Raw genomic sequence first — 13863 nt, 5'->3', positions numbered from 1 at the left:
TAATCGCACTGGTTAAATGAAACATCTCTTTTTGAAAAGCAATTTTCAAGAAGCAGTTTAAAAAGTCTGATATCGTTACTTTATGAATTGTCTGTTCTCCAACAATAGAGCAAATAATAAGTATGTCTCCTCAGCCTGCTGCTTCCTTTGTGATACTTTGAGAATCCTTCAACTCATTTTTTTTGGTCAATTAATCTTCTCCCAATTGAATTTCCCTCAAATAAAATTTTTTTCTGGCCCTCTTCCACTAAGCTGTCCTTCGTAATACCATTCACCACCTCTGTTGCCTTTCTCTAGATACGGTTAATTTCTGGGAAGAGATTTCTGGGACAGAAAATGGGGCAGAAGAAAAAAGCCAGCCAAGATTACAGGCTTAATGAGATTAAGAAGTTAGTGACGATGATCAGAAATCAAAGGTAACTGATTTGAAGCATGCATTTGTATTTCAAGAAAGAAAACAGAAAAATCTTTAAACTTCTTGGAATTACAGCATGGAGACATGGATTCAGTCACTTGTGAGTGAATTAATTGATGGGGACAAAGTCTCTAAAATAAGGACTTGATTGTAATTTATTTTTCATTCTGATAATAGTTTCTGTATTGCCCACCAATATTTCCTTAATTTAGACAATACTCATAATCTGTGTTTTAACCTCCAGCAAGCTTGAAGCCGATTTCCCGGGAGACTTATGATACAAGCTGTTCTCTTTTGAGGGCATCTACAGGAGAGATTTATAGTCTTTCTTCTTTTTTATTGTTATATAGATGAAGGCTTCCTATGTTGCCCAGGCTGGTCTCGAATGCCTGGCTTCGCCTCCTTATGCTCCATGGCAACAGACCTGAGCCACCGCGCCTCCCTAAAGTCTTTCTTCTATCACTTTATTTAATCTACTGTGATACTGGTTTGGTCAGATCCAGACAACAGTTCTCCATGACGCAGGGCTGGTGAATTTGGGTCATCAGCCAATTGTTCACGTTGAACTTTATCTTTCAGCTTGTCAAAAAATAATCTAAGATTTATCGAAGCACCAGCATGAATCCCTAAGGAAATAGGATGGAGGAGGTCATCAATGCAACCAGGACCTCCAGTGCTTGCCCCTGTCTGGGATGCCCTGAGAGGCGGTGCAGAGCCGTGGGTGTGGTCTGTGACAGCCCACTCCCACACGCCACAAAGTCAGGGGCATCTGGAAGACCCAGAACCACGGCCGTGAAAGGCCTCTGCCATGTGGGACTCTTGATCTTAGCAGAGGCACTGAGCAATTGTGTGTGTGTGTGTGTGTGTGTGTGTGGTGACAAGGGCCTGGTCATTTTAGAGCAAAGCTCTAAACAGTTCGTTCTTTTTTACCCAGATGCAACTGACAGATACTGTGAATTGTCCTGCTGTGACTCTTCAGAGGAACAACAATTCCTGAAACTGTTATTATCAGTACCTTTTCTTTTCTATTTTCTCCTTAAAGGTGTGATTGTATTATATCCTTTGAGCAAATGAGTAAACACCTCTACTCAAAGTGAAGCAAATAATATGAGGGGAATCCCACCCGGAGGGATGTTTGTAGTGACAGGCCACAGGGCTGTTCTCAGCTGTGCCCTATTCAACAGTCTAATCCAGGACTTGGATGAATACATAGAAATACTGCTAAATTTACTGATGACACAATGCTGAGAGAGACAGCAAATCTACTGCAGGCCAATATCAGCAGTGAAAATTAGTTTAGCTTAATAAGATTAGAATGCAAAAAAGTCAATAACATGAAATTTAACATCAATGAAAGCTCTGGATTTAGGTTCAAAACAGGAATTTATAAGTAAAGGATGTGGACTATGTGGCTTGAATATGGGCCATATTATGCCAGTGGACAAGGTGGGCTATAAGGTGCTGTGTGGCATCCAGTTCGGAGCACTCAGGCCACTGTTGGGAAGAAAAAGCCAGGACAGTGAGATATCCTGAAACAAGGTCATATGAAGGACAGCTGAGAGAACTAGAAATGGTCACCTCTGAGAGGGAAAGGCTTAGTAGTCATTTTCAAACTCTTGAAAATTGGACATTTTTGGACATTATGTTTTATTTTTCTTTTGTTTCAAAATTTATTTTGATTTTTATTAAAATTATATGCACTTTTTGAAATCATATGCTTTCCCAATGGGAAAGGGGAACCCTAAAGCCTACGCCATATGAGGACAACCGTAGAAAAACAGATAAACTAGGAGATGCTTATGCAATGCAAAAACACTCCCCATTTTTCTGGAAGGATTTTCCTCAGTACTTTGCCAAACAGAAATCAATCACTTTCAGCTGAATAGTATATCTGACAAAAGTTGGTAGGGAAGGTAAGTACTGGGGAATTTGAAGTTATACCGTGACCTCCTGCTAACTGAATAGCATGTCAAAAAAAATAAAGCATATCTCAAATAGTATTTAGCCAATGGGCAAATAAGATGCTGTTTATCAAAAGTCCTTTTATATTCGACTTTCCAGCAACACAGTCATCATGTGCAGTTGATGAGTACGTATGCTCACAAGTAGTTACCTGCACATACTCCTTCAGCCATCTCTCTAGTAATGAAGAAGTTAATGTCTTATAATTCATTTCCGAGCATTTTATAATGCTTAACTAATTATAAACTAAAAATAAAACCCCTTGAATTCAATATCTAATGAAAGACTCAGCATCCATCGACCTGCCACCCACCCATCCTCTATCTATCTTGCATTTATTCTCCATCCATCCCCCATTGATTCATCCATCCATCCATCCATCCATCTATTCACCCACTATCCATGCATCCTCTAACCATTATTCATCTATCCTCCATTCATCCTCCATCTATTCATCTATCCATCCTTCATCCATCCATCATCCACCCAACTGTCCAAGGTCTACTAGGGATTCAGAAATAAAAGCTCTAGTTTCTAGGTTCTATTAATAGTAGTGCCCACTCTAGTGAGAGAGCCAGGTTGTGAACAGAACGTTCTGATTCAGGGATAAAATCTCAGTCACTGAGGTATGTACAAGACTTCATACAGACTGCATTGTATAGAGAGGAGAAGACCTCCCTGAGGAGAAGATGCTCAGTGGAGGCCCAGAAGGGCACTGCAGTCAGGCAAAGGAGGGAACCAGTGCAAAACCATGGGGCCATAAGGGAAGGGGATGCTTGTTTGATGCCCACCTGCTCCAGAACATGGGGGCCACGGGGATGTGAAGGCATCATCACAGATGAACCAGGAAAAGTAAGCAGAGCCTCAGTCCTGAAAGGTTTTGTGGGTCACACTGAAGAGTTTAGGTTTTTGAGTGGGAGAGAGACATCAGCACCTCTCACAATCTTCTCTGCTACCCTCTGGTCTGAGAGAGCAGCATCATTAGAGCCATCATCCAATAGAGAAGTCACAGCAAGTTGTATACAGCTTAAAACTCTGCAATGGCACCGCCCGCCATAAGGTCCAATATCACCTGACCCCTTCACAGCTCCCTGATCTCATTCCCTCCACTCTCAACCCACACCTATCCTGCCCCAGCCACCCCAGTCCATGTGCTATTCCTTGAAGCCCTCACGTGTGTTCTCACCTTAGGGCGTGACTCTTCTGTCTGCAAGGAGTGCCCTTCCCACACATCCTCAGGTGGCTCAGTCCCTCACCTCCTTTGGTCATATGTCAACTTCTCAGAGGCCTACCCTGGCTGCCCTATCGAAAACTCCACACACATGTGTGCACACCAGGAATTCTTGATCCCTTACCCTGCTTTATTTTTTCCCAGCACTTACCACCTTCAAAATTATTATGATATCTTTATGTTTATTGTCTTTCTCCTTCCACTAGTCTGAAGGTTGAGGTCTCTGTTTTGTTCACTGACACCCGAGCACCTAGGACAAAACCTCACACATGCAGACGCTCAATCAATGTTTGCTGAATGAACATGAGATTGGATTCGTTTTCTCTTTTTACAAAAACCACCCAGTGAAAATATGAAGAGTGATGTGCAAGGATTTGAAGTTGGGCCTGGTGAGACCATTTAGAAGTTTGTTGCTGTGATGATGCTGACAGATTGAATGAAGCAGTTGCCGTGAGGAGGGAGGGGAGGGTGGGGAGGGCATGGGCTAGAGCTATTAAAGAGATAGAATTGTCAGGACTCGGTGGCTAAGTACAGGCTTGTGCCTCATAATGATGCTTCAGTCGGTGATGGACAGCATGTACCACAGTGGTCTCATAGATTTTGCAGCATATATAGAAACGTGAAAAATGGCATTTGATAATGGCATCGCAGATGAAGTAGGGGAAATGACTGATATTCAGCAATGGTGCTGGGACACTTGGTTTCCCATAAAAAATATACATAAATAAAAATACGTATGCAATCTAGGTTCATGTGAGTATGCTGTATGATGTTTGCACAATGATGAAATTGCCTAAAGATGCATTTCTCAGAACATATCTCCGTGATTAGCAGCACACGACTGTCTCTGCATATGGGATATAAGCAGCTAGGATGACCTAGCTGGCATGGACCACAGGGCAGTGGTGGAGCCATTCACAGAGTTGGGGGAGAGAGAAGAGATGCTATTTGGTGGATGGCAAAGACATTATGAGGTTTGTTTCACACACGCTGTCCTTTGGTTCTCCGCAGGACAACTGAGTGGACGCAGAATGTCTTTATATATTACAGTGCGCATGTTGACTTTACAATTTATTTCTTTTCTTCCTGGACAGCCACCGCCAAACGCATATAATATGCCTTCAATATCTACCAAAACAAAAATAACCAACCACATTAATTTACTTCTTATCTTACAGTCATTGGCCTTCCTTCTGGTCCTGTTTGAGACTTTACAAAATCACTGTATAAGGTAAAAACCGCGTGTCTTTACCCACTGTCTGTTTTCACACTGACATCCGGAGAGTCTTATCCCTCAACACCCTCAGATGCTATCTAACATTTCCTAAAATGATGATGTCCTTAGCTAGTTTACCTCAGACAGAAGCAAATTCACAGCAATCCGATTCTTAGGGAAACCACTAGATTTTTTTTTTTTTTACAGAAAATAGCTGGCAAGAATCTGGTTTCTCTGTAGTTTCTCCAAGCAGTAACCTTCTCTCATGACAAACTGTACCCACTTGCTAGAAACTCAGCAACTTGGTTTTTCCCGTTCTGCGTGGCTCCCAGATGGCCACCAGCTGGCCGGAGCTATTTCCTGCATTCTAATCCCTTTCTGCGTCCTCCTGGTTCTCTTTTTGATCTCCCACGTCTGTCCCCTCCTCCTTCTAACACCCACCATACTATAGCCCGCTTTGGAAGCACCTATTTTCTAAGAAAATCTTGAGGAATTTTTTGGAGGCATTACGTCTTTTTTGTTTTGAAACTTTTGGATTGTAAGGAAAACCAGCTGCAGAGCTAGGCAGGGGCCCCAGCTCTGCTCCATCATCAGAAGGCCAGCTGTCTCTGAGCGCAGGACGAGGACCCCCGCCTTCCAGGGGTCACGGCAGATTGTTCTGTGACAAGGCCGTTGGGGGACAAATGGACCTGACATTCTCCAGAAATCGCGCTTCAGTCTTTGAGCTGCACTCCTCTTCCTTCAAAATCGTAGCAAGGAGACGCCCAGTTCCCCCGCGGACTTATGGACCAGCGAGAGCCACTGAGAGATGCATCACCGGATCCTACCTAAGCACTTTTTGTTCCATCACCCTGTGACCAGAGTATTGCACCACAATCCCAGTTGTTTGCAATAAATGGCTTGTCTTGATTTTCCAGATTATAGCTAGAAGATTGCCTCAAACGATGAATTGTAGAATGGAGCAGGATGTCTGTGTGTCTGCGTCTTCATCCGGGTTTGTCAGGCCAGTGAGTGTCGGGTCTGCGTCTTAGAGGAAAGGGCTTTGGTGGGGTCTCCATTAAAACCTCTGTACGAGGAGGGTTTCTGTAGAGGAGCATGTCTGAGTGGGTGGTGGTAGGAAATTCCCAGGTGAGGGGTGGAGGCTACTGGTATGCCAGGCTAGTGTCAATGCCTGTGTGTGCATAGGGGTCTGTGTGGGTGACTATGTGTGTGTGCACACATAGTGGGTCTGTGTGGGTGACTGTGTGTGCACAGGGGTTCTGTGTGTATGTGTGCACAGGGGGTCTGTGTGTGTGTGCACGCACAGGGGGTCTGTGTGGGTGACTGTGTGTGTACATGAGTGTGTGTGTGCACAGGGAGTCTATGTGGGTGACTATGTGCACAGGAAATCTGTGTGGGCAAGTGTGTGTGTGCACAGGGGATCTGTGTGGGTGACTGTGCGTGTGTGTGTGCACAGGGAGTCTGTGTGTGTGTGTACAAGGGGTCTGTGTGTGTGTGTGCCCAGGGGATCTGTGTGGGTGACTGTGTGTGTGCACAAGGAACCTGTGTGGGTGACTGTGTGTGTGTGCATGGGGGTCTGTGTGTGTGTGTGCACAGGGGATCTGTGTGGGTGACTATGTGTGTGTGCACAGTGGGTCTGTGTGGGTGACTGTGTGTGTGTGCACAAGGGATCTGTATGGGTGACTGCATGTGTGTGCACAGAGTGTCTATGTGGATGATTGTGTGTGTGTGCATGGGGGTCTGTGTGTGTGTATGCACAGGGGATCTGTGTGGGTGACTGTGTGTGTGTGCACAGGGGGTCTGTCTAGGTGACTGTGTGTGTGTATACGGGGGTGTGTGCATGTGCACAGTGGGTCTGTGTGGGTGACTGTGTGTGTGTGCACAAGGAACCTGTGTGGGTGACTGTGTGTGTGCACAGGGGGTCTGTGTGGGTGACTGTGTGTGCACAGGGGTTCTGTGTGTGTGTGTGTGTGGGGGTGATTGTGTATGTGTGTAGGGGGTCTGTGAGTGTGTGCACAGGGGGTTCTGTGTGTGTGTGTGTGGGGGGGTGATTGTGTATGTGCGTAGGGGGTCTGTGAGTGTGTGCACAGGGGTTCTGTGTGGGTGACTATGTGCATGTGTGCACAGTGGGTTGGCGTGGATGATTGTGCATGTGCACATAGGGGGTCTGTGCGTGTGTGTGCACAGGGATTTGTGTGGGTGACTGTGTGTGTGTGCACAGATCTGTGTGGCTGATGTGTGTGTGCATGTGCACAGTGGATCTATTTGGTTGGCTGTGTGTGTATGCGCGCAGGGGATCTGTATAGTTGACTCCATGTGCGCACATGGGGTCTGAGTTTGTGTACAGGTGCATGTTTGTGTACCTGGAACTGTGAGGGTATGTGGGGTATGGTGGAGGTGTGTGGGTTGCTTTGGAGGGGGTATCTGTTCTGTGGTGGGTTTTGTGGGGTGATGTGAGGAGACGAGCTGGGGTGAGTGATGCAAAGGGATCTGTGGAGTATGTGTTGGGCTGTCTGCCAGGGTGTTGGGTGTACTTTGAGATGTTTTGGGGTATGTTTGGGGGTACCTGTGAAGGTGTCTGTGTGGGTGTCAGTGGGGATCTTGTGGGTGTCTATGTGGTGGTGCGTGTGGTTTGTGAGTTGTGTTGGTAGGGAGATTGTGGGGTATCTGTAGGGTGTCTCTGGAGTGAGTATAGAGTTCCTATAAAGTGAGTGTACAGGTATTCATGGGATGCCTGTAGGGCATCTGTGAGGGTCTATGCATTTGGGTTTGGGGATTTTTGTGGGGTGTTTCTGGCTATCTGTGGGTCTGCCCTGTGGACAAGTGCCTGTGAAGGTGGTCTGTGTACCTGGGGAGTGACTTCTGTGGCTTTTCTGTGTGCTCTGCCTGTGGGTAGCTGTGTCTGTGAACTTAGCTCCATGAAAGCAAGAAGCCTATGATAATTCCACCAGGGGCAAACCTGGCCTTGGCGCTTCACTGTCCTAGCGTGTGTCTGGCCCTCCCATTCCTGGCCAAGGCCCACAGCCACCGCAGACGACCTGCTGATGCCTCTGCTGAAATCAGTGGCCACTGGCCAACAGCTTGGCAAGAGTGTCAGCTCCCTCCCGAGATGAAATCAGAGGTGAGTCACTCCTGATCCCAGCCTGTACAGTCACTTGCTATGTGGCTCTCACGCCGATTCCCAGGGCACCTGCAAACATCCCCGTGGGTGTCCCAGCCTGTAAACCATGCACCTGTCACCTCCAGAACAAATGTGTTGGGGCTGAGGAGGGAGTGCGTCACGCCCTTTCCTGACATCTTCCAGATGATGTAAAAGAGCAAGAGGCACTTGAATTTCAATCCGCTGTTCTCCAAAGGGACGCATTCCCTCCCTTGAAGGGAAATGAGACGTTTCAAAGATCGCACTTTAAATTTTACCCAGAAACTTAAAATAAACCAATGATTGTTCCATTTAGAAGAATCCCGGGTCTCCGCATCCACAGACCATCGTGGGTTAATCGGTACTTATATTTGATGTACAGCGTTGGCGCTTGGTATGAACCATTAGATCCTTTCAGCATCTCCAGGAGGCAGCTTGCATTGCTCCCAGGGAAGCTGAAACTGAAGGAGGCCACAGTCCTGCATCCCAGACCAGCCTTATCTGCATGGGGTGCTCCCGGGCCCCTCTATTCAGGGGGTCTCCAAGGCCCTTGGGATTTTCTCTCAGCTAACTCATTCCAGGGGTGCACACAGAGTCCCAAGCAAAAGCAGCTGCTGGTGAGGAGGCCAGCAAGTGAGCTTCTCGTGATCCTGAGCAGTACAGCTGTACTTGCCTTGAGGGCAGCGAGATGCTATTTTAAGCCGCCCTTGAATTGCCATCACAAAGTGATTTTAGCCAGTCTTGCCTTTTTGTTTGAAAAGGGTATCATTTTGCTAACTTCAAAGCCAAAAGCCAAGGGTGTTTATTTCTTACCGTTTCCTATTCATTTCAGGAAAACCGCCTCTAGTTTCCAAGAAGCACACAGGGAGCCACTTCTTTACCGCTTGCTCCTGCAGGGTTTTGCTCCCCCAGCTCCGCCCTGCAGGTGCTGGTTTGCCTCCTGAGTCCTGTCCTCAGGACATCCTGCGCATCTCCTCCTGGTGAGTGAGCTGGGGCACTTCTCCTTCTGGATACACCTGAATTACCTCATTCGCATCTCAAGGCTCTCTGGGAGGAAACGTGGTGCAGGAACTAGTGTCTTCGGATTATGAGGGAGGACGTGGAGGCAGAGGTGAGGAGTGGTGACAGCCAAGCTGTGGGGAGCCTTTGGGCAGGAAGCGGAGCTTCGGGCTCCCAGGCACGTCCTCTCACTCTCTCCCATTGCCCTCAGCAACGAAGCGCTGAGTGTCTCCAAGATACGAGGTGCTCTTCTCTCCAGCAGTGTAAGATCTGTTGGAAAGATGAGACACATCTACAAAACCTGACCATGAGGGGGTGACTGAGAAAGGCCTTGGGAGGTGCCGAGAAGGAGCATTACAGAAGGAGACTGTGTCCTGTGATCCGGGAGGCTTTTCAAAAGCAAGGGGATTCGATCTGAGCACCAAAGATGGGAGAGGAATTTGAAAAGCTGGCATGGAGGGAAGGACACATTCTCGTTGCACAGTTTGTAAGGCAAGATGCTGAGGAAGGTAAGCACAGGCAGGTTCTGAAGACAGCCCACTCCAGGGCCCACGAGGAGGCGGCTTCAGCAGGCTGGGCTGAGGCAGACAGGAGCGGAAAGAAGGTAGGGGCCGGGTGCAGTGGCTCGTGCCTGTAATCACAGCACTCTGAGAGCCCAAGGCAGGAGGATTGTTTGAGGCCAGGAGTTTGAGACCAGTCTGTGCAACATAGTGAGACCCTGTCTCTACCAAAAAGAAAAAAAAGAGTAATTAACCAGGCACAGTGTCATGTACCTGTAGTCCCAGCTACTCAAGAAGCTGAGCCCAGGAGTTCAAGGCTGTAGTGAGCTATGATGGTGCTGCTGCACTCCACATTCCAGTCTGGGTGACAGAGCTAGACCCTGTCTGAAGAAAAAAAAAAAAAAAGGGAAAGAAAGAAAACAAAAGGGAGAGGCAGCAGGAAAAGAGAATACGAGAATTCTCTGATGACAAAGCGGCTTTCACACCATAAGCAAAAATTCCCAGGGGACATACAGTGTGTTGTTTCCTTGATATTTTATTTTTTAGGGTATGTGGCAAAGACTGGTAAATTGTTCACTGAACCCATCTCCCTTTCTGTGCTGTTCAGCTTCCCCAGCTTCTGTGGCAATTAGGGTGGCCATGTGACTGACTTCTGGAGTATGAGCAGAAGTGACGCACAGCACTGCAGGCATAGCACGTAAAATCACCCTGCAGGACCACCCACTCCGTCTCTTCCCCAGAATGCTGCCCGCTGCAGAGGACCCAAAGCCCTAGCGGGGAGCCTGGGTCCCCGAATCACCCACCAAACACATGCAAGGAGCTGTTATATGAGCAGAAAGTAAATTTCTACTGTGAGAAGTCACTGAACTTGGGAGTTATTTGTTATAGCAGCTTGCCTGCCCTAATACAGACTGATTAATACTAATATGGTATATCCGATTCTCTCAACACTTTCTGTTTAGCTGAAATGTTCATCCTGACATTTGCTATGACTAGTTTAGGTTTCATTCCTCTATCCCCTGAACCGGGTAGAATGCTCTGTTGTACTCAATGCACCAACTCTGGAGGTCCACAATGGTATTGCACCATGACAGAAGAATAGCAGAGTGAAGCTGGGAGATGGACACACCAAGGGGAGCGAATGTGATGTTACAATCTGAGAAAATTAGAAAGGTGAAGAAAAAGCAAATCCCAATTCTAAACCATCTTGAGAACCTTTGCTAGTTTATTCCTTTACCCCATGGCAACAGTTACATAAAGATGATTATGTCCTTGCTTTAAAAAAGTGCTATTCCTCTTCTTTCGAAACTACATTTAAACTTCAATATTTACCTTGATAGTTCACTTACAGGTGCCAGAAGCAGAACGGTCACACATCCCTGCAACACAATTTAAAAAAGAAAAGAAAAATAAATTTCTTGCAGAAGTAAAAACACAACATATTCCATTTACTTCCCACACACTAAAATCTTGTCCTCTCTCAGTAGAAACAACAAGCAATATTTTTCTGTGTAAAAGGAAGTGGAAAGTTTTCCAGGCTTCTCTGTTTCTCCCCAAACAGATGGGCTTTCACATTCAAGAGACACTGGAGCTGCCATAACCTTGAGTGGACGTGAGCTTGGCCAGATTGCACTGTCCAAATGCCAGGACCCAGGGCCCCGGGGAGGTCCCTGATGCATGCGGCTGTGCTCTTGGAGGATCTTGGTCACTCCGGCACGTTTCTTGCAGCAATCTGCACTTGGAACAGCATTTGATATGGAGGGAAACACTAGTATAATATCAAGGTGTGTATACTTGCAAAACTTGCTGTCTCCTGTGTGAAATAAATTCTGCTAATTTGTTGGTAGGAGCTAGCTTAGTATTTTTTTGGTATCAATGTGACTGGAGACTATATCCCTGAATAAGTGCCAGGCACTGGCTCTGAACTAGCTAAATGCTTTGCATGTGTTATTTCCTTAAATCCTCACAATAATCCTATGGAGTCGGCAATTTTATTATTTCCATTTTACAGGTGAGGAGACTGAGGCAGAAAGAGGTTGAATGATGTGCCCAAGGGAACAGAAGTCATGAGTAGCAGAGCTGGGCTTGCTAAACATCGTGTGGTCTTTGAGCTCAGGTCCATCAGTGCTGGAACAAGCTATGGTGTTAGTTGAATTCACAGTAGGTCATGTCATTTTCCCACCAAACTATCTCAGTCTGGGTACAAATAAAATCTCAGCCTGCTGGGTTTTTATTTTTTTTAACCTCAGTATGACATATACCAAAAATTCTGTGTCAAGTGTCTTATGTAAGATTTTTCCAGTGCATAACTATTAATGGGAATTGCATCAGCATCATTGGGTTCTGTCACTTTTTCATGCCATTATAGCACCATTTAGAAGTTCATTTAATTTCAAAAAGTCACCATATACTGTTCCCTTCCCTCCATGTCTCTCTTCCTTAGCTAACGTGTCATTTTCTCACTTCACACTCCCTCATTAGAGCCCGGCAATCTGGCTTCTCTCCCTGATCCTCCACTGACATTTTTCTCACCACTGGTTCCATTTCTAATAAATAAATCACATGGGTTTTCTCAGTCTCTCTTCTTCCTCAAGTTCCCTGAATGTTCAGCTGCTAATCACCTCTTCCCTCCAGACATCCCTTCTCCCTTGGCTTCTGCTGGCTCCTTTCCTCTCTGTTACCCCAACACTTCCTCCCTCCAGTGCTCTTCGAGTCTTACTGCTGAGCTGTCTTCCCTAAGCCAATGATATTCGTGACTACATCTCTCCCTGAATCCCAAACCGGGATTTGTGGCTTCCAACAGGATGCTTGCACTTGCCGGAACTTGGCTGTTCTAAAGCCACCTCACTCTCAACATACTCAGCATCAAACCTTGGGCCTTAGCTTGGCCAGCCGGGAAGCTGAGCAGCTCCATTTGCTTGCAGCGCCTTCCATTCTCTTGGTATGCTGGGATTGGGATCCTACGCTTGGAGCTCGATAAGAATGATTGGAATGTATCTAGCCTAGTGTCTGGCATGGAAAAGGTGCTCTGTAAAACCATTTTCTCTTTCCTTTTCCTTCTGTCCCCTACCCAGTGTTTATGGAGTCACCAGGTCTGTTGAACATGGAAGGAAATGCCAGCTTTATTCAGTTCCATCCACCCCACGGCCACTCCACTGACCCCTCATCCGTCAGCCTGGAATAGTATGAAGCTTTTGAACCCATCTCCCAGCCCGCATTTCTCCAGGGAACCACCCTGTTCACTGATACCATGGCTATCACTCTGCAGCTTTCCTGCTAACCAAATCACAATGGAGCCCTGTTATCAGTTAGATTAGATCAGGGCCCTTCAGCTTGACTTTCAAAGCCTTCCATCCATGGGGCCTGTCATTCGTTCAACATTTCCACCCCCACACACGAAAATGAGAGCTCTTTCCTTTTTTTTTTTTTTTTTTTTTTTTGAGACGGAGTCTCGCTCTGTCACCCAGGCTGGAGTGCAGTGGCCGGATCTCGGCTCACTGCAAGCTCCGCCTCCCGGGTTCACGCCATTCTCTTGCCTCAGCCTCCCGAGTAGCCGGGACTACAGGCACCCGCCACCTCGCCCAGCTAGTTTTTTTTTGTAATTTTTAGTAGAGACGGGGTTTCACCGTGTTAGCCAGGATGGTCTCGATCTCCTGACCTCGTGATCCGCCCGTCTCGGCCTCCCAAAGTGCTGGGATTACAGGCTTGAGCCACCGCGCCCGGCCGAGAGCTCTTTCCTTTAGTCCACCCAGTGACCCCACCTCTTTCCTGCCTGCTGTCTCTGTGTCTTGCTCAAGTTGTTCCATTTTTCAGATGCACTTTCCCTCCCCAGAGTTTGTTTCCTTCAGGATCAAGCTGACCCACAAAGATGGTCTTGCTCACTCAGTCCAAAATGTTCTTTATTTCTTCTGAATTCCTCTAGCGTTTACAGTCAAGATCCCACACCCTCTGACTACCGCTAATAGAATCCGCTGGGTTCTTACCGTTGTAAAGACTGTTTCAATCACTCCTGAAAATAACTTGGAGAGAGATATGTCCACCTCTTCTCGCCAGTGAGGAAACTGAGGCTCACAAGGTGAACACCTCAGAATTGCGTCTGGGATTTGGTTCTGAAGACCACAGCCTCACTCCTCACTGTGCTAGATTCTCTTGTATTTGTTTCTTTTTGTCTCCCAATAGGATTTAATGGCACAGATCATTTATTGTGCTGTTTTGTTGCTTTTCCAATGGGCCTAGCTAAGGACTGAGAACACGATATTCATTTGATAAACACTCACTGATTTTGACTTCTGACTTCCAGACTTAATAATATTGTGACCCCCAAAAGAGGTAGGCAATTTATGTAAGCAGTGGTCACCAAAATTATTTAATCTGATAAATAACAGATAATAGTCAGCACCA

At 46.5% G+C, this 13863-nt stretch overlaps 1 protein-coding gene across 7 annotated transcripts in view; it reads left to right on the top strand.

Annotated features, from left to right (window-relative positions):
• HMGB1 (high mobility group box 1) overlaps positions 1 to 13863 on the top strand; it is a 979364-nt gene that overhangs the window by 407108 nt on the left and 558393 nt on the right. The window contains exon 1 of one of the 7 annotated variants that reach the window (XM_050766934.1): positions 6886 to 6895. The exons of 5 other annotated variants lie outside the window; for them this stretch is intronic. The gene's annotated coding sequence lies outside the window, so the exon portion shown is untranslated. Of the gene's footprint in view, positions 1 to 6885; positions 6896 to 7286; positions 7297 to 13863 lie in introns of those variants that run through there. One more of the 7 variants, XM_050766930.1, reaches the window with a different exon arrangement.

Source organism: Macaca thibetana, chromosome 17, assembly GCF_024542745.1.
Source record: "Macaca thibetana thibetana isolate TM-01 chromosome 17, ASM2454274v1, whole genome shotgun sequence".
In the NCBI taxonomy this organism is placed as follows: Eukaryota; Metazoa; Chordata; class Mammalia; order Primates; family Cercopithecidae; genus Macaca; species Macaca thibetana.
Note: the sequence above shows the minus strand (reverse complement) of the source record. Positions and strands in the feature narration are given on the sequence as shown.